General features: G+C 35.5%; 10 non-coding genes across 10 annotated transcripts; all 10 read left to right on the top strand.

Annotated features, from left to right (window-relative positions):
- The first annotated feature begins 1,279 nt into the window (after window positions 1-1,279).
- Window positions 1,280-1,352, top strand: Trnak-cuu. The gene has a single exon. It is a non-coding gene; the product is annotated as a tRNA-Lys (tRNA).
- Window positions 1,353-2,591: 1,239 nt separating this feature from the next.
- Window positions 2,592-2,664, top strand: Trnak-cuu. The gene has a single exon. It is a non-coding gene; the product is annotated as a tRNA-Lys (tRNA).
- Window positions 2,665-4,285: 1,621 nt separating this feature from the next.
- On the top strand, window positions 4,286-4,357 carry Trnak-cuu. The gene has a single exon. It is a non-coding gene; the product is annotated as a tRNA-Lys (tRNA).
- A 3,797-nt stretch (window positions 4,358-8,154) lies between these two features.
- On the top strand, window positions 8,155-8,226 carry Trnak-cuu. The gene has a single exon. It is a non-coding gene; the product is annotated as a tRNA-Lys (tRNA).
- Window positions 8,227-12,406: 4,180 nt separating this feature from the next.
- Window positions 12,407-12,479, top strand: Trnak-cuu. The gene has a single exon. It is a non-coding gene; the product is annotated as a tRNA-Lys (tRNA).
- A 1,252-nt stretch (window positions 12,480-13,731) lies between these two features.
- On the top strand, window positions 13,732-13,804 carry Trnak-cuu. Its single transcript has one exon. It is a non-coding gene; the product is annotated as a tRNA-Lys (tRNA).
- A 1,423-nt stretch (window positions 13,805-15,227) lies between these two features.
- On the top strand, window positions 15,228-15,300 carry Trnak-cuu. Its single transcript has one exon. It is a non-coding gene; the product is annotated as a tRNA-Lys (tRNA).
- Window positions 15,301-16,836: 1,536 nt separating this feature from the next.
- Window positions 16,837-16,909, top strand: Trnak-cuu. The gene has a single exon. It is a non-coding gene; the product is annotated as a tRNA-Lys (tRNA).
- A 2,060-nt stretch (window positions 16,910-18,969) lies between these two features.
- Trnak-cuu lies at window positions 18,970-19,042 on the top strand. The gene has a single exon. It is a non-coding gene; the product is annotated as a tRNA-Lys (tRNA).
- Window positions 19,043-22,040: 2,998 nt separating this feature from the next.
- Window positions 22,041-22,113, top strand: Trnak-cuu. Its single transcript has one exon. It is a non-coding gene; the product is annotated as a tRNA-Lys (tRNA).
- Window positions 22,114-22,915: the final 802 nt, after the last annotated feature.

Here is a 22,915-nt window from a genome sequence, read left to right as displayed (position 1 = left end):
AGTACATACAATATATATAGAATCAATCATTTAGAATCTAGAACCAGGTCTGATACCGGGCCCGCGTTGTCAAGCGTTCTCTTATGCGTTCCATGTCACTTTCTCCGCAGCTGTTACAAGGAGTGACGCCAGTTATCCATCTGTTGCTACCAATCGTGATGATAAATGGAGGAACCACAACTACACACATACACATCAATATATATATATATATATATATATATATATATATATATATATATATATGTATATATATATATATATATATATATATATATATATATATATGTATATATATATATATATATATATATATATATATATATATATATATATATATATATATATATGGTGTATATATGTTCTGTATGTTTGTATGTATGTATATGTCTGTAAGTGTATGAGTCGATAGATTTCATAACTTACTTTCTGGGTCGTGGGCTTTGAATCGGTATTTTCCATTAGCCAATACAGGCACATCCCTTCGGAGCAACGTCGCCAACTACGGTTGATCGCCTTCCGAAAACATCTGAGGACCTGCGGTAGCTTAGAATGTTACCAGTCACTTGGAATTTTCTGCAAAGTGATCGGATAGAACTTGTTAGAACAAAGACCTACACGTGTAGTACTACGAGTTGTGCATTTCTCAGTAAAACTGGTAGTAATGCTAATGAACTTCGTTAAAGGGAAAGAGTTCGTCCTCCGTGATAACGTTACAAACGACAAAGCGAAGACAAAGGTGAAAGTCAGTGATTTTTTGTAGTGGCTGGTTGTTTACATACCTCGGGTTTCTAACATATGAATGTCAAACTGAGATATCGATAACAAAGTCGGCTGATAGAACTTAGCCTCCTATCTGTATAAATTTTCCCTGTTAATCTCTGGCTGGTTATTCGTCTATACGACGTTTATTTTTCATACTGAGAAAAAATAAATGAATCAAATGATGTGGAGGCATCTGGGCTTAATCCGCAAAGTTGAAAGCAATGCCAAAGAAACTAAACTGGTATACTGTCACTGTTAGATTCTATACATGCACAAATTGCCGTTCCTCCATTAGTTCTTGTTGAAACACTACCAAATATTCCCTACTCTTTAAGCATCAGGCTTAGATTTTTTTTTCAGCAGAATCACTGAACGGATTCAGGGATATGATAAGTTAACAAGAATCTTAAAAAGAACACGTTAGATAAACAAAATTCAACAGACTATTATATCAAAGGTAGGCCTTCTCTTCAGACACATAGATGAAAATAAGTTCATGATTCTTTCAATAGCAGCCCGGCTAGCTCAGTCGGTAGAGCACGAGACTCTTAATCTCGGGGTCGTGGGTTCGAGCCCCACGTTGGGCGCTCTATTTAGTCTGCCATGTGTACATTGGGCCCAGCCGCTCACTATCTGCAGGCACCTGTTTGACTCTCTATAAATACTGACGAAACGCTCACTACCATGGCGTTAGTGATTATTAGACAGTTTAATCTATGTTGCCTTAAAAGTTTATAAGATTGATTGTTAAAATACCCGACCATATGCAAAATCGCAATTTAAATGAGTAGATACCCAGAACTAAATGAAACATACCTTTAACTTTACTTGGGTTATTCCATGCATACTTGTTCCACCTTTGCATATACCCATTTACGCACACACGCATATATATACATATGTGCACACACGCACGCATATGTTTATTTATTTACACATATTTACGTTTGTATATATACACTTATACATTAACAGAGATCCATCTATGTATTTGTATATGTTTATATGTATGTATACGCGTATTTGTGAAAAAAAAAAAAGCTGAGGACAGCATTTCCTTGCGGCTGATAGCTGAGTCGACAGTTTTTAACTTACTCTCGTGTGCTTTGTCTCAGTGCCTTTTCTTGGCCATTGCTGTGGCACTTGCATACCATCAGACGACGCCGCCAGCTACACGTGACCGTTTTTCTTAAGGATTTTAGGACCTGCAGGAGATTTGGTAAAACATATATTACCAGATACTTAGAACTTACTCCAAAGCGATCGAACAGTACGCATTCGTACAAAGAACTACATGTCAAGTCACTACGAGTCGTTATTCACTGTAGTGTCAGGATATCTATCAATATATATTTGCATACCTCGGATTATTATCATAGGGAATTAAACTGAGAAGTTTGTATTTTAGTCAACTAGAACTTATACATCTATTTGGTATTATTGTCGCCTATTACTCGTTGTAGAGAAGTCACTCGGGTCACATGATACATGATGAGGCACTACCACGCATCTGTATGCATCAAGGTAATGGAGAGAGAGAGAGAGAAAAAAAAACAGAAATTGCCGGGACCAAGAATATGATACGTTGCACAGAATTTAAAAAATAACACGACTAGAATACCACGACTAACACGACTAGAACCCCCCCCCAAAAAAAAAAAAAAAAAAAAAAAAGTATGTACATACACATATATAGACAAAAATGTATGTATGCATGCATGCATGTATGTACGTATGTATGTATATAATCATGGAAAATTCATTAGCAAACGCAGTTCCACACTTCAGAAACAGACCAAACAGTTTCATGAATTGTCTTCACACAAGCCCGGCTAGCTCAGTCGGTAGAGCACGAGACTCTTAATCTCGGGGTCGTGGGTTCGAGCCCCACGTTGGGCGCTCTATTTAGTCTACAGCTGTATATTTGGGCCATCCGCTCATCATCCGCAGCCAACTGTTCAGCCATTGATGAAACTTGACGAAAAGCTCATTGAAGTAGAGCCAATGATTATTATACACAAGTTAATGTAAGTTAATTTAAGATAATTCAATGAAAATTCTTAAAATTAATTCTTAAAATGCCCAACCACATACAAAAAGGGCAATTTGGGTGAGCAGGTGTTGAAGAAGAAAATGATGCACAGAACTGGCGAAATGAAATGTACACCAGTTTAGCATGGTCCTTTCATGCACAGTGCCTCTAGTTTAGCACACACCTACTCGTTAAACCCATACATACACGAACGTATTTATATACACACACAAACAAACATTTATATATGCATATACGTATGTAGGTTACACATATATGTATATACAGAATACATACACAGATGTCTGTGTTTGAATGTACATATTTGTGCATATGTATATAATATAGATACACATATAAGCTTGTACACTTTATACTTTTTATATTTTTTGGATATATACACATATATACACACTAACATGTAAGTATATTTTGTAAATACAATATAAATGTAATTGTATTTTGCATATATATTTATTAATACACAAACATTTTTCTATCTATAGTCACACACACACAATATATATATATATATATATATATATATATATATATATATATATATATATATATATATATATATGCGCACAAAGATATGCATATTTATATTTGTTTATTTATGTGTATGTATTTATGTTTGTATGCATGTATATGTGTAATTATGCATAAAAAAGAGTATCGAGGACAGCGTTTACTTGCGGCTGATAGCTGAGTCGACAGTGTTCGTAACTTACTCTCTGGGTCGTGTCTTTGTCTCAGTGCCCTCTCTTGGCCATTGCTGTGGCACTTGCATCCCATCAGACGTCGCCGGCAGCGCCTTTTTGGAGAATTTGAAGACCCTGCAGGAGATTAGATGCATGTGCAATCACTACGAGTCGTGCATCTCAGTAAGGCTGCAAATAATGCTAATGAACATCAGAGGGAAAGCGCTCTTAGTAATAGGATCCCAAACTAGATGTTAAACATAGAGGTAAAACTTTGCGATTGATTGTAGTATCAGGATATCAATCAAAATAATTTACCTCGGATTACTATCATACGGACGTCATACTGAGATTTTATATCGTAGCCAACTAGTAGAACTTATACATCTATTTGGTATAAGGTTTCCTTGTTAATCTTAAACCAAGTTTCTAATTAACGATAGAATCAGGTAATGTGGATGCAGCTGTTCCCAAGCTGAAAACAAAAATTGATTACAAAAGAGTAATTATACAGTCTCTGCCAGAGAAGTCACTTGTGTCACATGGCTTCTGTATACAGGATACAAATTGCCGCTTCAGTAACACTAAGTGAAATTCTTCCACGCAAATGTGCATCAGATGCAGGTAAAAAGCAAAACAAAGAGATCACTGATTTCAGCAGATTCAGCAATGAATGGATGCAAGAATTTGATAGCTTGCGCATAATTTTATTATATAATAATCAAAAACTACATAAAAAATAAAAGTCCTCATTTCATGAGTTTCATGAATTATCTTCACACAAGCCCGCTAGCTCAGTCGGTAGAGCACGAGACTCTTAATCTCGGGGTCGTGGGTTCGAGCCCCACGTTAGGCGCTCCGTTTAGTCCACCAGGTGTTTATTTGGGCCGTTTACTGACCATCCGCATGCACCTGTTTGGCCACCGATAAAACCTGATGAAAAGTTAATCGAATGGAACCATGCTTGTTAGATACAAATTAGTTTACGTCGCAATAGTTTTTAAAATTCTTTGCTAAAATAACCGACCACACACAGAAAGTCGACTTGGTTAAACATGAAAATGAAGCGAATATGCAGAACTAGTACAGTAATACACACACAAGTTCACCTGCGTCATTTCATGCATGCTGGCTCTTGGTTTGCAAACGTTAAATAGTAGAGATTTCAAAGATGCAAAATAATTAATAACATGACTGAACCATCAAAAAGGTAGAATAAATTAAATTGGTTCGGAGGAGAACAAAGAGAGAGAAAAAAAAATAACGTGGAGAAACAGCATGAAGAAATGAGAGGGATGGGGAGCATGAGAGAAAGGAGAATTAATGAATTAATGAATATAAAACTACACTTGCATGTAAAGGTAAACATGCACATGCGTGTATTGATATGATACATGAACATACTCATATATAGCACACAGATGCAAGTATATCCACACACACCTATCTATCCCTGAACACAGACCACGCATACACTCGCACACAAACAGTTACACAGAGGTACACACCAGTGATTAATACAAGCAAGCGGAGAACTTTCCTTCTTGAGTCGCACGTTTTGCTGATGCATCTCAACTCAGGAGTGGAGCCAGAGATTTTGGGTCCCGTTGGCTTGACAATTAGTGAATCCTCCAGAGATTGGGCGGTACTGATTAGAACCATCCAATTGGTGCCTGAATAAGGAAATGAAGGTGTGCATGAAGCATGATAATGCAAAAAGCTCGTACGTTATTTGAATAAAAAAAAAATAAAATAAAATGTTAAAGTAAATATCACTTGCGCTATTGCTATGGTATTTACGTCGTGTCGGTAAGACGATGCCAATTACGCTTCAGGTTTGTAGGACCTATAGAAGGATTTGAGATACAACTTATAAAATTTCTGCCGACGATCGGACGTGAGACTCTGAAGTGATATAATAATATTGCAGTTAGTATGATTCCTTCTTCTCTCAACAAAGGAGCAGATGATACTACTGAACTACGTGAAAGAGAATCCTACACAAAGGCAGATAAAATCAACAATAACAATAAAAGACAAACGTCTGAAATTCTTTGCTGTGGTACCAAGCCCTAAGTCACAGCTTTACGATAAACTTCTAAAACTACGACGAAGTGAATCAGAAATTAATTATATCTAAATTGGCTCCTGCAGAAATCATGCATTGCACTCTATCTTTCTTTCTCTTGTTATCTGTCTTCCTTTTTTCATACTGCCATTGTAATAACAGCTTTTAAATATATAATGGCATTGTAATAACAACTATCATATTGATATATATAAACCATCGTGGTAATACTACTATTTCGCTGAACTGTATTTACAGAAATAATCGATTTGCAAAAACAATAAAGGTGATGCCGATTATGAAAAATGCCAATATTAATGATTACGAGTATTCCGAAGAGTAGTAGTAAATGTTTTGTAAATACTATTGACTGCAAATCCTATAATACAGTAGGCCCGGCTAGCTCAGTCGTAGAGCACGAGACTCTAATCTCGGGGTCGTGGGTTCGAGCCCCACGTTGGGCGTTCTATTTAGTCTACAGGTGTTTATTGGGCCATCCGCTCGCCATCCGCAGTTGTAAGGATGTCTGCATTCAGAACCCTTTAAGAGTACAGCTTCAAATGATGATTTCCTGTGATGCAATTTGAAGGAATAAGAACCAAGATGTATAGAGCCTTCTTGCTCCTTAAATTTTGTCTTGAAACCCTTAGTACGCTTTCAAGGAAGAATGAGCCTTTGCGAAGTAGTGGTATAAGTGCTTTTGGATATTACATTGTATGATATCTAAGTATTGGTTATAATTTAGCAAAACCTAGATTTTCTTATCATTAGGCAAGGCTTATTAAAGGAAAAGGTTTGGAGAAAGTCCTGCGAAATTGGGCCAGATGAGCTACATTCACAATTATGGTAGGGAGTAGTTCTGAGATGAATTCACAAACTCTAGGGTAGGGATATTGCAAAGGAAGAATAATTAAATATCAAGATGAGTAGGGGCATAGGGTAGGAGATATGGGTAAAGATGAAATGAGGAAAGGTAAAAGAGTTAAGGTAAGGCTAAGCTAGGTCAGGATGGAAGAAAAATGAAATATCTGAATAAAGAAAGTTTGTGGGACAGACAGGGATGGTAAGGCGTAACGTGGAGATGAATAGAAAAGAAACCGTTATATGAGTAAAAAGGGAGTTGGGAATATACATTGAACATAAATGAAGTAAATAGGAGGGGAAAGCAGATCGTAAGAGAAGAAAGTAGAGAGAAAGTGAGAAGGGAAGGAGGAAAGAGTGAGAGGGAGGAGGAAAAAAGAGATTGAGAGGTATAAGGAGAGAGTGAGATGGGTAAGGAGGAGGAGGGAGAGAGTGTGAAGGAGAAGAGAGTGAGAGAGGGGAGTAGGAGAAAGGTCCTTAATGAAAATTGATAAGCTTATGCTGGGAATCAATAACTCTGCAGATAGGAGTAAATGTAGGTCAGAGTAAAAAGTATTATACTTTATTTATTCAGTCATTATCATTTTGCTAAAGTTATCGGGCATATGCATAAATACTATGTAGTAGAACAAATGTTTCAGATCAAGTATAGAATAGACAAAGTAACAGATATACATACAAACTCAGTCAAGACTTCATCAGCCGACCCAGTATCTCTAAACAATTTGATTTCGGAATGCGACTGCTGGGAAACGCTTGGTATATATTATGGTACAAATGAATAAAAAGCAAGTATGTATGCTTTGCCCATATTTTGTTGTATATTTTGAGAAACCATATTAAAACGTTAATGCGGACTGTTTATTTCGTGGATGTAAAATGATGTTATTGGTATTGACTTTACATGTCATATAAAACTATTTTCTAGGATTTCAAGCCTTGTCATCCAATGTAGATTTGACGATGAGTGATGAACAAACTATACAAGCATATATTTATCATTTGAGATGCCAGAGGCAAGGATAAGTCATTTCATCATGATCCTCTTATATATATATATATATATATATATATATATATACATATATATACATATATATACATATATATATACATATATATACATATATATATACATATATATATATATATATATATACATATATATTCATTTATATATATATTGAATTACTAATACAAGGATATATTTCGAATGAAACGTAATAAATTGAAAAATCGGAGGGAATTGTTAAACAGTTTGTAGCCTGCCTGGTCGAGGTCTTAAGGTTCACATTAACGGTTTCGTGAAATGACCTAAAACTCAGTATTGTGAATAAATATTGTATTATTTTGAAATCAATGTAGATGTCGAACACAGATTTATATTACTTCTACAACTACTAACTGTTTCGAGCAACAGTAACATAGCAAAAATGGTATTAATTATAAGAAAACAGTAATTATTTAGTCATTTCAGAAAATAGTCATATCAATTATAAAGCCATTCTGAGTTTAATATACACCAGGAAGTTCGGGGTGCGTAACTGCAGCAGACCCGAGAGTCACAGGAAGAAGAGACCAGATTATTAGCACGTTCCTGTATCCGAAATAAGCTGTCTTGGTTTTAAGAATACCATAGGCATTCTAGTGGAAACTCGGGGATTCACTTCTCTTTAAACTACTGCAAGCAGGAGCAAGCCTTTGCGATATATACATTAATACAAGCCCGGCTAGCTCAGTCGTAGAGCACGAGACTCTTAATCTCGGGGTCGTGGGTTCGAGCCCCACGTTGGGCGCTCTATTTAGTCTTCTAGATCTAAATTTGGGCCAGCTTCTCACTATCCGCAGGCAACTGTTGGGTTCAATAATGAAACCCGACGTTTAGGAGAGATTGGAAATGTGCAAATAAATCATATAAAAGAAAATACACCCTTTTAAAGAATCAATGACCGAAAGTATTTCGTCTTCCCTGTAAATCGTCGGTTTCTTTTTATATTGTTTTCTTTCTTTTTCTTTTTTTTGTAAACTTAGCTTTACTTTTTCTTATGTAGTTTAGGTTGTCTTTCTTTCACACACACAATACATATATATATATGTATATATGTGTATAAATATATACATGTATATAATATATATATATATATATATATATATATATATATATATATATATTATATATATATATATATTAGATGTATGTGTACATATGTACCATATGTACATATTTATCTATCTATCTATACACCTGATACCATCCCTGATACCAAACCTAATAATGTCCGCCCTTAGATTAACTGCAACTTGGCCTTTCTATACAATATATGCATATACATATATATATCTAAGCATGTTAAACATACATACAAATATGTATATATAGACAATATATATAGGTATATATCTATATATTAGTATATACATGTAAATATATATACAAGCACACACACATATATATATACATATATAGTACTATATACATGTAAATACATACATTAACGTATGTAATATATATAAATATATCTTGTACATGTATATACATACATAGATTTATCTATACACACACATGTTTATATTTATGTATACATGTCGACATGCGTCTGTGTAAAAAAATGAGCTTACATGTATTATATGTATATATACACACATATATATATATAGTCATATATATAAATTTAGTGTATATGTATAATGTATATGTGGCATATCTATATTTCAACATGTGTATATATATATACTCATGTGTGTGTGTATATAATATATATATGTATTTTTTTTTTTTTTTAATCATTTTTTTTTTTTTTTTACCCGTAGTCGGTTAAAAGTCTATATTTTTTCATACTGAGAAAAAATAGAGGTGTGGGAGCAGCTGTGCCTTAGTCATACACAAAGACTGATTATGAAGGACTGTATATGTACACATTGCTAAAGAGGTCACGTGACTTGCACGTGATACAAAGTGCCGCACCATTAGTACTTAGGGAAGGACTACTGCAGATTCAGGGATGAACGAATTGTGGAGACTTACACAGTCTCAAAAAGGATACATATGATACACTAAATTCAACAAAATACTATAACAAGTGCAGGTTCTACCTCTGGACACAGACAAAAAAAGATTCATGCTTTTCTTCATATAAGCTCAGTTACCTCAGTCGACAGAGCACGAGCATGGGCATTCTGTTTTTTCCAAGTGTATATCTTACCAGTCGCAGGCACCTGTTTGGCCCTGATAAAACGACGAAGAGCTCATCGTGGTAGAGCCTGCAGTTAGTAGATTCAAGTTAATTTACGTCGCATTTAACAGGTATTACATACGAAGTTGATGTGCATAAATGGAAAAGTGAAAAATACACTCGTTTACTCATATCATTACACGCAAGGGAACAAGCAATCTTGGAGGAGGGAACCAATGAGAGGAAAATAGAGAGAAAAATAAAGTAAGTGGAGAGGAACGGCGAGTAGAAAGGGAAAATTAAAGTACATGAAAATAAAGGGAAAGCGAAAGTAAAGAAAATATGCACGCATAAACATACTCTTATATAACTGTAGCTTATACACAAGCAAGGATTTCATACACTTAATTGGACGCACACGCACATACATATATTTATATCTGGACAGTGTGGACACAGACCACAAGCATTTTACATGAAACTTTGGCGGTATTTGTTAGACCATATTGCCCTAAAGCATTCCTATCCTTATGCGCCGGAGATCCAGGGGCCTGGTGGCTTGGCTTCCTGAGGTCTTCCTCCAAGAAACTTGGGCCAGTATTGCTTAGAACCCTAGAACTTTCCTGAGTAAGGATATTTAAGAAGGAAATGAACACAAGAGGGCAACTAGTTTGCTTATTGAATAGAAAAAATCTGAGCCATGGTACTTACTGCACTGCAGTTTTGCAAGACGTATAAGAGAGCATTTTTAAGAAGTGATCTAAAGTTTTCAGCTTTTCTGCAAACCTTTCGGGTTGTCTTTCTTGCCAATTTATTAACATTAAGTTATTTATCTATTTTTTCCTAAGTAAATTTATCTTTACATTCTTCTCCTTACCTAATTAGTTTTGCTCCCTGATCCTAACGCTCGGTCGCCCTTATTCTTCTTTTTCATTTGGGGTGTTTTTGAATCACGTTGGGGAGAAAAGCACGTCTTACACACACACACACTCATATATATATATATAATATATATATATATATATATATATATATATATATATATATATATATATATATATTTATATATATATTGTGATAATGCTAGAGACGATGTTAACCGCATCTACTTCCTGAGCATTGACCTCGTCTCCTCACCTCGGGAGGAGCAGGTTGTGGTTTCACATATATATATTACTTTCCTCTTTACAGGCTCATAATATATACTCTTTATCATTATATCATGGTAAGGATGGTGCTTGTGCTAGATATTTACGATTATGTGGAGGATGAGGCTAATTACTGAAACACATAGTTCAGTAAACATATTGTTAAAGTGAATTTTGACTTCTGCTTCTCCGTTACATTCTTAAAATAACCATGTAACAAATTCTAGAATAAGTCATGAAGTGATATATAGGTATATAATAAAAACATACTATATGAACTAATTACATGCATAATTGTGATCATGAAGTAATATGAAGAATATGAAATAAGATAAGAAATGAGTTCATATATCTACTTCAGCGTGAAAATAATCGTACTTAATTAATGAGTTTATATTACCATCAGGTCCTGGCCAGATGGTGTCACTATTCAGAGGACAAATCTTACGTAACAACATACATATGTATGTGTTTGTGTGTAAATGTATATTCATATACTATATATATATGTGTGTGTCTGTGTGTGTGTCCGCACATATATACACACCTACCTATGTATTTATAACCACATCTGCCTATATATCTATCTACATACAGTACATACAATATATACAGAATCAATCATTTAGAATCTAGAACCAGGTCTGATACGGGCCCGCGTTGTCAAGCGTTCTCTTATGCGTTCCATGTCACTTTCTCCGCAGCTGTTACAAGGAGTGACGCCAGTTATCCATCTGTTGCTACCAATCGTGATAATAAATGGAGGAACCACAACTGCACACATACACATCAATATATAAATATATATATATGGTGTATATATGTTCTGTATATGTTGTATGTAGTATATGTCTGTATGTGTATGAGTCGATAGATTTCATAACTTACTTTCTAGGTCGTGGGCTTTGAATCGGTATTTTCCATTAGCCAATACAGGCACATTCCCTCTGAGCAACGTCGCCAACTACGTTTGATCGCCTTCCGAAAAACATCTGAGGACCTGCGGTAGCTTAGAATGTTACCAGTCACTTGGAATTTTCTGCAAAGTGATCGGATAGAACTTGTTAGAACAAAGACCTACACGTGTAGTACTACGAGTTGTGCATTTCTCAGTAAAAGTTGAAAGTCAGTGATTTTTTGTAGTGGCTGGTTGTTTACATACCTCGGGTTTCTAGCATATGAATGTCAAACTGAGATATCGATAACAAAGTCGGCTGATAGAACTTAGCCTCCTATCTGTATAAATTTTCCCTGTTAATCTCTGGCTGGTTATTCGTCTATACGACGTTTATTTTTCATACTGAGAAAAATAAATAATCAAACGATGTGGAGGAATCTGTGCTTAATCCGCAAAGTTGAAAACAATGCCAAAGAAACTAAACTGGTATACAGTCACTGTTAGATTCTATACATGCACAAATTGCCGCTCCTCCATTAGTTCTTGTTGAAACACTACCAAATATTCCCTACTCTTTAAGCATCAGGCTTAGATTTTTTTTCAGCAGAATCACTGAACGGATTCAGAGATATGATAGGTTAACAAGAATCTTAAAAGAAACACGTTTAGATAAACAAAATTCAACAGACTATTATATCAAGGTAGGCCTTCTCTTCAGACACATAGATGAAAATTAATCATGATTCTTTCAATAGCAGCCCGGCTAGCTCAGTCGGTAGAGCACGAGACTCTTAATCTCGGGGTCGTGGGTTCGAGCCCCACGTTGGGCGCTCTATTTAGTCTGCCACGTGTACATTGGGCCCAGACGCTCACTATCGGCAGGCACCTGTTTGACTCTCTATAAATACTGACGAAACGCTCATTACCATGGCGTCAGTGATTATTAGACAGTTTAATCTATGTTGCCTTAAAAGTTTATAAGATTGATTGTTAAAATACCCGACCATATGCAAAAGCGCAATTTAAATTACCCAGAACTAATTGAAACATACCTTTAACTTTACTCCACCTTTGCATATACCCATTTACACACACACGCACGCATATGTTTATTTATTTACACATATTTACGTTTGTATATATACACTTATACATTAACAGATATCCATCTATGTATTTGTATATGTTTATATGTATGTATACGCGTATTTGTGAAAAAAAAAGCTGAGGACAGCATTTCCTTGCGGCTGATAGCTGAGTCGACAGTCTTTAACTTACTCTCCTGTGCTTTGTGTCAGTGCCTTCTCTTGGCCATTGCTGTGGCACTTGCATCCCATGAGACGTCGCCGCCAGCTACACGTGACCGTCTTTCTTAAGGATTTTAGGACCTGCAGGAGATTTTGTAAAACATATATTACCAGATACTTAGAGCTTACTCCAAAGCGATCGAACAGTACGCATTCGTACAAAGAACTACATGTCAAGTCACTACGAGTCGTTATTCACTGTAGTGTCAGGATATCTATCAATATATATTTGCATACCTCGGATTACTATCATAGGGAATCAAACTGAGAAGTTTGTATTTTGGTCAACTAGAACTTATACATCTATTTGGTATTATTGTCTCCTATTAATTTTAATTGTTTTTAATTTCTGATAAAATCAAGTAATGCGGAGGCAGCTGTGCCTTAATTGAAAATAAAAACTCGTTGTAGAGAAGTCACTCGGGTCACATGATACATGATGAGACACTACCACGCATCTGTATGCATCAATGTAATGGAGAGAAAAAAAGATTCAGAAATTGCCGGGACCAAGAATATGATGCATTGCACAGAATTTTAAAAAGGACACGACTAGAAAACAACCACCGAAAAAAAAGAAAAAAAAAAAAAAAGAAGAAAAAAGTACATACACATATAGACACATATGTATGTAGGCATGTATGTATGTATATGTATATATATATATATATATATATATATATATATATATATATAATCATGAAGAATTCATTAACAAACGCAGTTCCACACCTCAGAAACAGACCAAACAGTTTCATGAATTGTCTTCACACAAGCCCGGCTAGCTCAGTCGGTAGAGCACGAGACTCTTAATCTCGGGGTCGTGGGTTCGAGCCCCACGTTGGGCGCTCTATTTAGTCTACGGTGTATTATTGGGCCATCCGCTCACCATCCGCAGCCAACTGTTCAGCCATTGATGAAACTTGACGAAAAGCTCATCGCAGTAGAGCCAATGATTATTATACACAAGTTAATGTAAGTTTATTAAATAAAAATTCTTAAAATTAATTCTTAAAATACCCAACCACATACAAAAAGGGCGATTTGGGTAAGCAGGTGTTGTAGAAGAAAATGATGCACAGAACTGGCGAAATGAAATGTACACTTCAGTTTAGTATGGTCCTTTCATGCACAGTGGCTCTAGTTTAGCACACACCTACTCGTTTACACCCATACATACACAATCATGTTTATATGCACACAAACGAACATTTATATATGCATATACGTATGTAGGTTACACATATATGTATATACAGAATACATACACAGATGTCTGTGTTTGAATGCATATATGTGTGCATATATATACAATATAGATACACATAGAAGCTTGTACATATACATACATACATGTATACTTATACGTGTATATATATATATATATATATATATATATGCGCACAAAGATATGCATATTTATATTTGTTTATTCATATTTATGTATTTATGTTTGTATGCATGTATATGTGTAATTATGCATAAAAAACGTATCGAGGACAGCGTTTACTTGCGGCTGATATCTCAGTACCCTCTCTTGGCCATTGCTGTGGCATTTGCATCCCATCAGACGTCGCCGGCAGCGCCTTTTTGGAGAATTTGAGGACCCTGCAGGAGATTAGATGCAGGTGCAATCACTACGAGTCGTGCATCTGAGTAAAGTTGCAAATAATGCTAATGAACATCCGAGGGAAAGCGCTCTTAATAATAGGATCCCAAACTAGATGTAAAACATAGAGGTAAAACTTTGCGATTCATTGTAGTATCAGGATATCAATCAAAATGCCTTTATATACCTCGGATTACTATCATATGGACGTCAAACTGAGATTTTTATATCGTAGCCAAGTAGAACTTATACATCTATTTAGTATAAGTTTTCCTTGTTAATCTTAAACCAAAGTCCTAATTTATGATAGAATCAGGTAATGTGGATGCAGCCGTGCCCAAGCCAAAAACAAAAATTGATTACAAAAGAGTAATTATACAGTCACTGCCAGAGAAGTCACTTGTGTCACATGGCTTAAGATTCTGTATACATGATACGAAAAACCACTTCAGTAACACTAAGTGTGATCCTTCCACGCAAATGTGCGTCAGATACAGGTAAAAAGCAAAACAAAGAGATCACTAATTTTAGCAGATTCAGCAATTAACGGATGCATGAATTTGATACGTTGCACAGAATTGTATTATATCATAAACTACATAAAAAATAAAGAGTCCTCACGTCAGACAAAACAAAAAGTTGCATGAAAACCCCTCATATAAGCCCGGCTAGCTCAGTCGGTAGAGCACGAGACTCTTAATCTCGGGGTCGTGGGTTCGAGCCCCACGTTGGGCGCACCGTTTAGTCCACCAGGTGTTTATTTGGGCCGTTTACTGGCCATCCGCATGCACCTGTTTGGCCACCGATAAAACCTGGTGAAAAGTTAATCGCAGTGGAACCAATGCTTGTTAGATACAAATTAGTTTACGTCGCAATAGTTTTTAAAATTCTTTGCTAAAATAACCGACCACACAGAAAGTCGACTTGGTTAAACATGAAAATGAAGCGAATATGCAGAACTAGTACAGTAATACACACGCAAGTTCACCTACGTCATTTCATGCATGCTGGCTCTTGGTTTGCAAACGTTAAATAGTAGAGATTTCAAAGATGCAAAATAATTAATAACATACGACTGAACCATCAAAAGGTAGAATAAATTAAATTGGTACGGAGGAGAACAAAGAGAGAGAGAAAAAGTAACGTGGAGAAACAGCATGAAGAAATGAGAGGGATGGGGAGCATGAGAGAAAGGAGAATTAATGAATATAAAACTACACTTGCATGTAAAGGTAAACATGCACATGCGTGTATTGATATGATACATGAACATACTCATATATAGCACGCAGATGCAAGTATATCCACACACACACACACACTTATCTATACCTGAACACACACCACACATACACTCGCACACAAACAGTTACACAGAGGTACACACCAATGGTTAAAATAAGCAAGCGGAGAACTTTCCTTTTTGAGTCGCACGTTTTGCTGATGCATCTCAACTCAGGAGTGGAGCCAGAGATTTTGGGTCCCGTTGGCTTGGCAATTAGTGAATCCTCCAGAGATTGGGCGGTACTGATTAGAACCATCCAATTAGTGCCTGAATAAGGACATGGAGGTGTACAGGAAGCATGATAATGCAAAAAGCTCGTACGTTATTTGAGTTAGAAATAATAATAATAATAAAATGATAAAGTAAATATCAATGCGCTATTGCTATGGTATTTACGTCGTGTCGGTAAGACGATGCCTATTACGCTGCAGGTCTGTAGGATCTATAGAAGGATTTGAGATACAACTTATAAAATTTCTGCCGACGATCGAACGTGAGACTCTGCAATGATATAATATTGCAGTTAGTATGAGTCCTGCTTCTCTCAACTGAACTACGTGAAAGAGAATCCGTATACAGAGGCAGATAAAATCAACAATAACAATAAAAGACAAAGGTCTCAGTGTGGTACCAAGCCCTAACTCACAGCTTTACGATAAGCTTCCAAGACTACGGCGAAGTGAATCAGAAAATAATTATATCTAAATTGGCTCCTACAGAAATCATGCAATACACTCTGTCTTTCGTTCTCTTGTTATCTATGTCTTCCTTTTTTTCATACTGCCATTGTAATAACAGCTATTATATTGATATATAAACCATCGTGGTAATATTACTACTATTTCGCTGAACTACATTTACAGAAATAATCGATTTGCAAGAACAATAAAAGTGATGCCGATTATGAAAAATGCCAATATTAATAGATTACGAGTATTTCCGAAGAGTAGTAAATACTATTGACTGCAAATCCTATAGTACAGTAAGCCCGGCTAGCTCAGTCGGTAGAGCACGAGACTCTTAATCTCGGGGTCGTGGGTTCGAGCCCCACGTTGGGCGTTCTATTTAGTCTACAGGTGTATATTTGGGCCATCCGCAGTTGTAAGGATGTCTGCATTCAGAACCGTTTAAGAGTACAGCGTCCAAATGATTTCCTGTGATGCAATTTGAAGGAATAAGAACTAAGATGTATAGAGCCTTCTTGCTCCATAAATTTTGTCTTGAAACCCTTAGTACGCTCTCAAGGAAGAATGAGCCTTTGCGAAGTAGTGGTATAAGTGCTTTTGAATATTACATTGTATGGTATCTAAGTATTGGTTAAAATTTAGCAAAGCCTAGATTTTCTATATTATTCCTTAGCCAGGAGAGAAGACGAGCTCTAGGATACAGAACGTCATAGGAACGGAGTCAAGGCTTATGATAAAGGAAAAGGTTTGGAGAAAGTCCTGCGATATTGGGCCAGATGAGCTACATTGACAAGTATGGCAGGGGTAGTTCTGAGATGAATTCACAAACTCTAGGGATATTGCAAACGAAGAATAATTACATATCAAGAAGAGTAGGGGCATAAGGTATGGGAGGATATGGGTAAAGATGAAATGAGGAAAGGTAAAAGAGTTAAGGTAAGGCTAAGCTAGGTCAGGATGGAAGAAAAGTGAAATATCTGAATAAAGTTTGTGGGACAGACAGGGATGGTAAGGAGTAACGTGGGGATGAATAGAAAAGAGAAACCGATATATGAGTAAAAACGGAGGTGGGAATATACACTGAACATAAATGAAGTAAATGGAAGGGAAAAGCAGATCGTAAGAGAAGAAAGTAGAGAGAAAGTGAGAAGGGAAGGGGGAAAAAAGGAGTGAGAGGAGGAGGAAAAAAAGAGATTTAGAGGAATAAGGAGAAAGTGAGATGGGTAAGGAGTGTGAGGGGGAAGAGAGTGAGAAGGAAAAGTAGGAGAAAGGTCCCCTTTATGAAAACTGATAAGTTTTTGCTGGGGAATCAATAGCTCTGCAGATAGTAGTAAATGTAGGTCAGAGTAAAAAGTATACTTTTATTTATTCAGTCATTATCATTTTGTTAAAGTTATCGGACATATGCATAAATGCTATGTAGTTGAGCAAATGTTTCAGATCAAGTATATGAATTGACAAAGTAACAGATATACATACAAACTCAGTCAAGACCTTCATCAGCCGACCCAGTATTCTCTAACCAATTTGATTTCGGGATGCGACTGCTGGGAAACGTTTGTTATATATTATGGTAAAAATTAATAAAAAGCAAGTGTTGTCTGCTTTGCCCATATTTTGTTGTATATTTTGAGTAAGACATATTAAACATTAATGTGGACTGTAGTTATTTCGTGGATTTAAAATAATGTTATTGGTATTAACTTTACATGTCATTATAAAACTATTTTTAAGGATTTCAAGCCCTTTTCATCCCAAAGTAGATTTCACGATGAACGATTGAAAAGACAATACAGGTATATATTTATCATTTGAAATGCCAGAGGCAAAGATAAAAGTCAGTTTTTCTCTGTGATAACAGCACATTTCATCATGATTCTCTTATAAATATACCGAATTACTAATGCAAGGATATATTTCGAATGAAACGTAATATAAATTGAAAAATTGGAAGGAATTGTTAGACAGTTTGTAGCCTGCCTGGCCGAGGTCTTAAGGTTCACATTAACGGTTTCGTGAAAATGACCTAAAACTCAATGTATTGAATAAAATATTATATTATTTTGAAATCAATAACGAACACAGATTTATATTACTTCTACTACTACTAACTGTATTTCGAGCAACAGTCACATGGCAAAAACTGTATTAATTATAAGAAAACAGCAATTATTTTGTCTCTTCAGAAAATAGTCATCAATTATAAAGCCATTCTGACTTTAATATATACCAAAAAGCTCGGGGTGCGTAACTGCAGCAGACCCGAGAGTCACAGGAAGAAGATACCAGATTATTAGCACGTTCCTGTATCCGAATTAAGCTGTCTTTGGTTTTAAGAATACCAAAGGCATTCTCAGTGGAAATTCGGTGTTTCACTTCTCTTTAAACTACTGCAAGCAGGTGCAAGCCTTTGCGATATATACATTAGTACAAGCCCGGCTAGCTCAGTCGGTAGAGCACGAGACTCTTAATCTCGGGGTCGTGGGTTCGAGCCCCACGTTGGGCGCTCTATATAGTCTTCTAGATTTAAATTTGGGCCAGCTTCTGACTATCCGCAGGCAAATGTTGGTTCAATAATGAAACCCGACGTTTAGGAAAGATTGCAAATGTGCAAATTAAATCATAAAAAAATACACCCTTTTAAAGAATCAATGACCGAAAGTATTTCGTCTTCCCTGTAAATCGTCGGGTGTCTTTATATATTGTTTTCTTTCTTTTTCTTTTTTTGTAAACTTAGCTTTACTTTTTTTCTTATGTAGTTTAGGTTTATCTTTCTCTCTCACACACACATGTGTGTGTGTGTGTGTGTGTAAATATATACATGTATATATATAATATATATATATATATATATATATATATATATATATATATATATATATATATATATTAGATGCATGTGTACATATGTACCACATGTACATATTTATCGATCTATCTATACACCTGATACCATCCCCTGATACCAAACATAGTAGATGGAGGAGCCACAATTTCGCATGTAATGTCCGCCCTTAGATTAACTGCAACTCGGCCTTTCCGTTGTAGATATCTATACAATATATGTATATACATATATATATGTAAGCATGTTAAACTTAAATACAAATGTGTATATATAGACAAATATATATGGGTATATGAGTATCTATATATTAGTATATACATGTAAATATATATACATGCATACATGTATATACATATATAGTACTATATACATGTAAAAAACATACATTAACGTATGTAATATTTATAAAAATATACTTGTACATGTATATACATACATATATTTACCTATACACACACATGTTTGTATTTATGTATATATGTCGACATGCGTCTGTGTAAAAAAATGAGCTTACATGTATTATATTTATACACACACACACACACACACACACACACACACACACACACACACACACACACATATATATATATATATATATATATATATATATATATACATATATATAATTTAGTGTACATATGTAATGTATATGTGCATATCTATATTTCAACACGAATATATATATATATATATATATATATATATATATATATACATATATATACTCACGTGTGTGTGTATATGTTTTCTTTTTTTTTATTATTTTTTTTTACCCGTGGTCGGTCTATGATTTTTCCATACTGAGAAAAAAGAGGTGTTGGAGCAGCTGTGCCTTAGTCATACACAAAGACTGATTATGAAGGACTGTATATGTACACATTGCTAAAGAGGTCACGTGACTTGCACTTGGTACAAAGTGCCGCACCATTAGTTCTTAGTGAAGGACTACTGCAGATTCAGAAATGAACGAATTATGGATACGTTACACAGTCTCAAAAAGGATACATATGATACACTAAATTCAACAAAATACTATAACAAGTGCAGGTTCTACCTCTGCACACACAGGCAAAAAAGATTCACGATTTTTCTTCATATAAGCTCAGTTACCTCAGTCGACAGAGCACGAGCATGGGTATTCTGTTTTTTCCAAGTGTATATCTCACCAGTCGCAGGCACCTGTTTGGCCCTTGATAAAACGACGAAGAGCTCATCGTGGTAGAGCCTGCAGTTAGTAGATTCAAGTTAATTTACGTCGCATTTAACAGGTATTACATACGAAGTTGATGTGCATAAATGGAAAAGGGAAAAATACACTCGTTTACTTGTATTATTACACACATGTTGGGTCTAGTTTTGCACACGCTAAAGGTATTTCAAAGATGCCTAATAATCAACATGAAAGGGAACAAGCAAGAAGGCTGAATGAATGAAACTGACTTGGAGAGGGAGAACAATGAGAGGAAGATAAAAAGAAAAATAAAGTGGAGAGGGACGGCGAGTAGGAAAGGGAAAATTAAAGTACATGAAAATAAAGGGAAAGCGAAAGTCAAGAAAAACAACGTAACTACAATTACATGTATAGGTTATCATATGTACATGCATTTGATTACCTTTGATATGCACGCATGAACATACCCTTATATAATTGTAGCTTATACACAAGCAAGTATTTCATAAATACACTTATTTGGACGCATACGCACATACACATATATTTATATCTGGACAGTGTGGACCCAGACGACAAGTATTTTACATGAAACTACGGCGGTGTTTTTTTTTAGACCATATTGCCCTAAAGCATCCTATCCTTATGCGCCGGAGATCCAGGGGCCTGGTGGCTTGGCTTCCAGAGGTCTTCCTCTAAGAAACTTGGGCCAGTATTGCTTAGAACCCAAGAACTTTCCTGAGTAAGGATATTTAAGAGGGAAATGAACACAAGAGGGCAACTAGTTTACTTATTGAATAAAAAAAAAAAAAAAAAAAAAAAAAAAAACTGAGCCATGGTAGTTACTGCACTGCAGTTTTGCAAGACGTAAAAGATCTCGTGAAAGGTGTTGAAGAGATATAGTAGCTTAATTTGAAGACGAGTTGAAACTCAGCAAAATTTCATTAAATGAAGTATTATTATTCGAATGGAATATAATAATTATTATTAAAATACTCAGTTAATACGAGTCCCACTTCCCTCGGCAAAGGGATAGTTGATACTACAGAAGTTCGTCAAATAGAATCCATACACAAAGACAGATAAAATAGACATTAACAAAATAAAAAGCGAAGGTCTGCCATTCCTTCCTTTAGTAGCACATCCTGAGTCATAACTCAGGATGTGAAATTATCGAAATTAGTTTCTACAAAAATCATGCAGAGTGGCTCGATTTAAATTGTCTTCCTTACTTCTCCTCTTTGTGTGTTTGAAGAACTACTAGTTTTATGACCATTTTAATTTACAAACCGTTGTGGTAATGTCGCTGTTACGTCGAATATGGTTAATTGCTATAGTCAATTAGCAGCACAATTACAATCATTTAGGGTGATAACGATCAGGATTATAAAAGAAACTTCAATGCTGTTTTTTTTTTATTTCCGAAAAATAACTGTTCAGGCTTGGAAAACACAATTGATTGCAAAACATACATTCTAACAAGCCCGGCTAGCTCAGTCGGTAGAGCACGAGACTCTTAATCTCGGGGTCGTGGGTTCGAGCCCCACGTTGGGCGCTCTATTTAGTCAGCCAGACGTATATTTGGGCCAGCTGCTCACTTATCAGTACAATCTACTCTAATTGTACGCGTAAACAATATCGTACGGACATTCCCATACTGCACATATCAGTCCATATTATAAGCTCTAGACTAAAATGACCTCTCACTCATTATGCAAGGTTTCTTGTCTTTTTCTGTTAAAAATCAAAATTCAGATAGGATCTGTTAAAAAAACCTCTTGTCTCTGAGTGCGACTACTAAGGTATACTTATGATTTATAGTTACGACAGATCAAATTATAATTGTTCTGTAACAGACTTTATTTATATTTTGGCAGATAATGTGAAACAATGATCTATACTGCAATTATTTTGCAGATGCGTTTATAATTATATATTGCTGGTATCAACTATACTGTAACATTATGGGTATATTTCAAGTACTGTATCGAAAAGATTTAATATCTGCAGTAGCTTGCAACAATGCAGAAAAAAATATGAATGAGAATAAATATCTTCACAGCGAGTTGTACCATATTTGTCCGGTTTCGATTATATGTTCATCAGAAATACATGTATATCTGCACTGTAGAGATATCCATTTTTATTCATACTTTTCTCTACATTTGTTGTAATGAACACTATTCACCGTTCAGCTTGGAACAAACTTTGCCATCCGCTGTAGATTTAACTGGAAAACAGTCCGCACTCAAAGACATCTGATTTTATGTTCAAAGAAAGTAAACTCTTAATTGGAGTGATAACAGCATTATCATGTCCCTCATATATACATCAAATTTCGAATAAAATGATATTAG

The sequence above is a fragment of the Penaeus monodon genome, unplaced genomic scaffold (genome assembly GCF_015228065.2).
Source record: "Penaeus monodon isolate SGIC_2016 unplaced genomic scaffold, NSTDA_Pmon_1 PmonScaffold_842, whole genome shotgun sequence".
NCBI lineage: Eukaryota > Metazoa > Arthropoda > Malacostraca > Decapoda > Penaeidae > Penaeus > Penaeus monodon.
The sequence above is the reverse complement of the archived record's forward strand: the minus strand, read 5'-3'. Positions and strand labels throughout refer to the sequence as shown.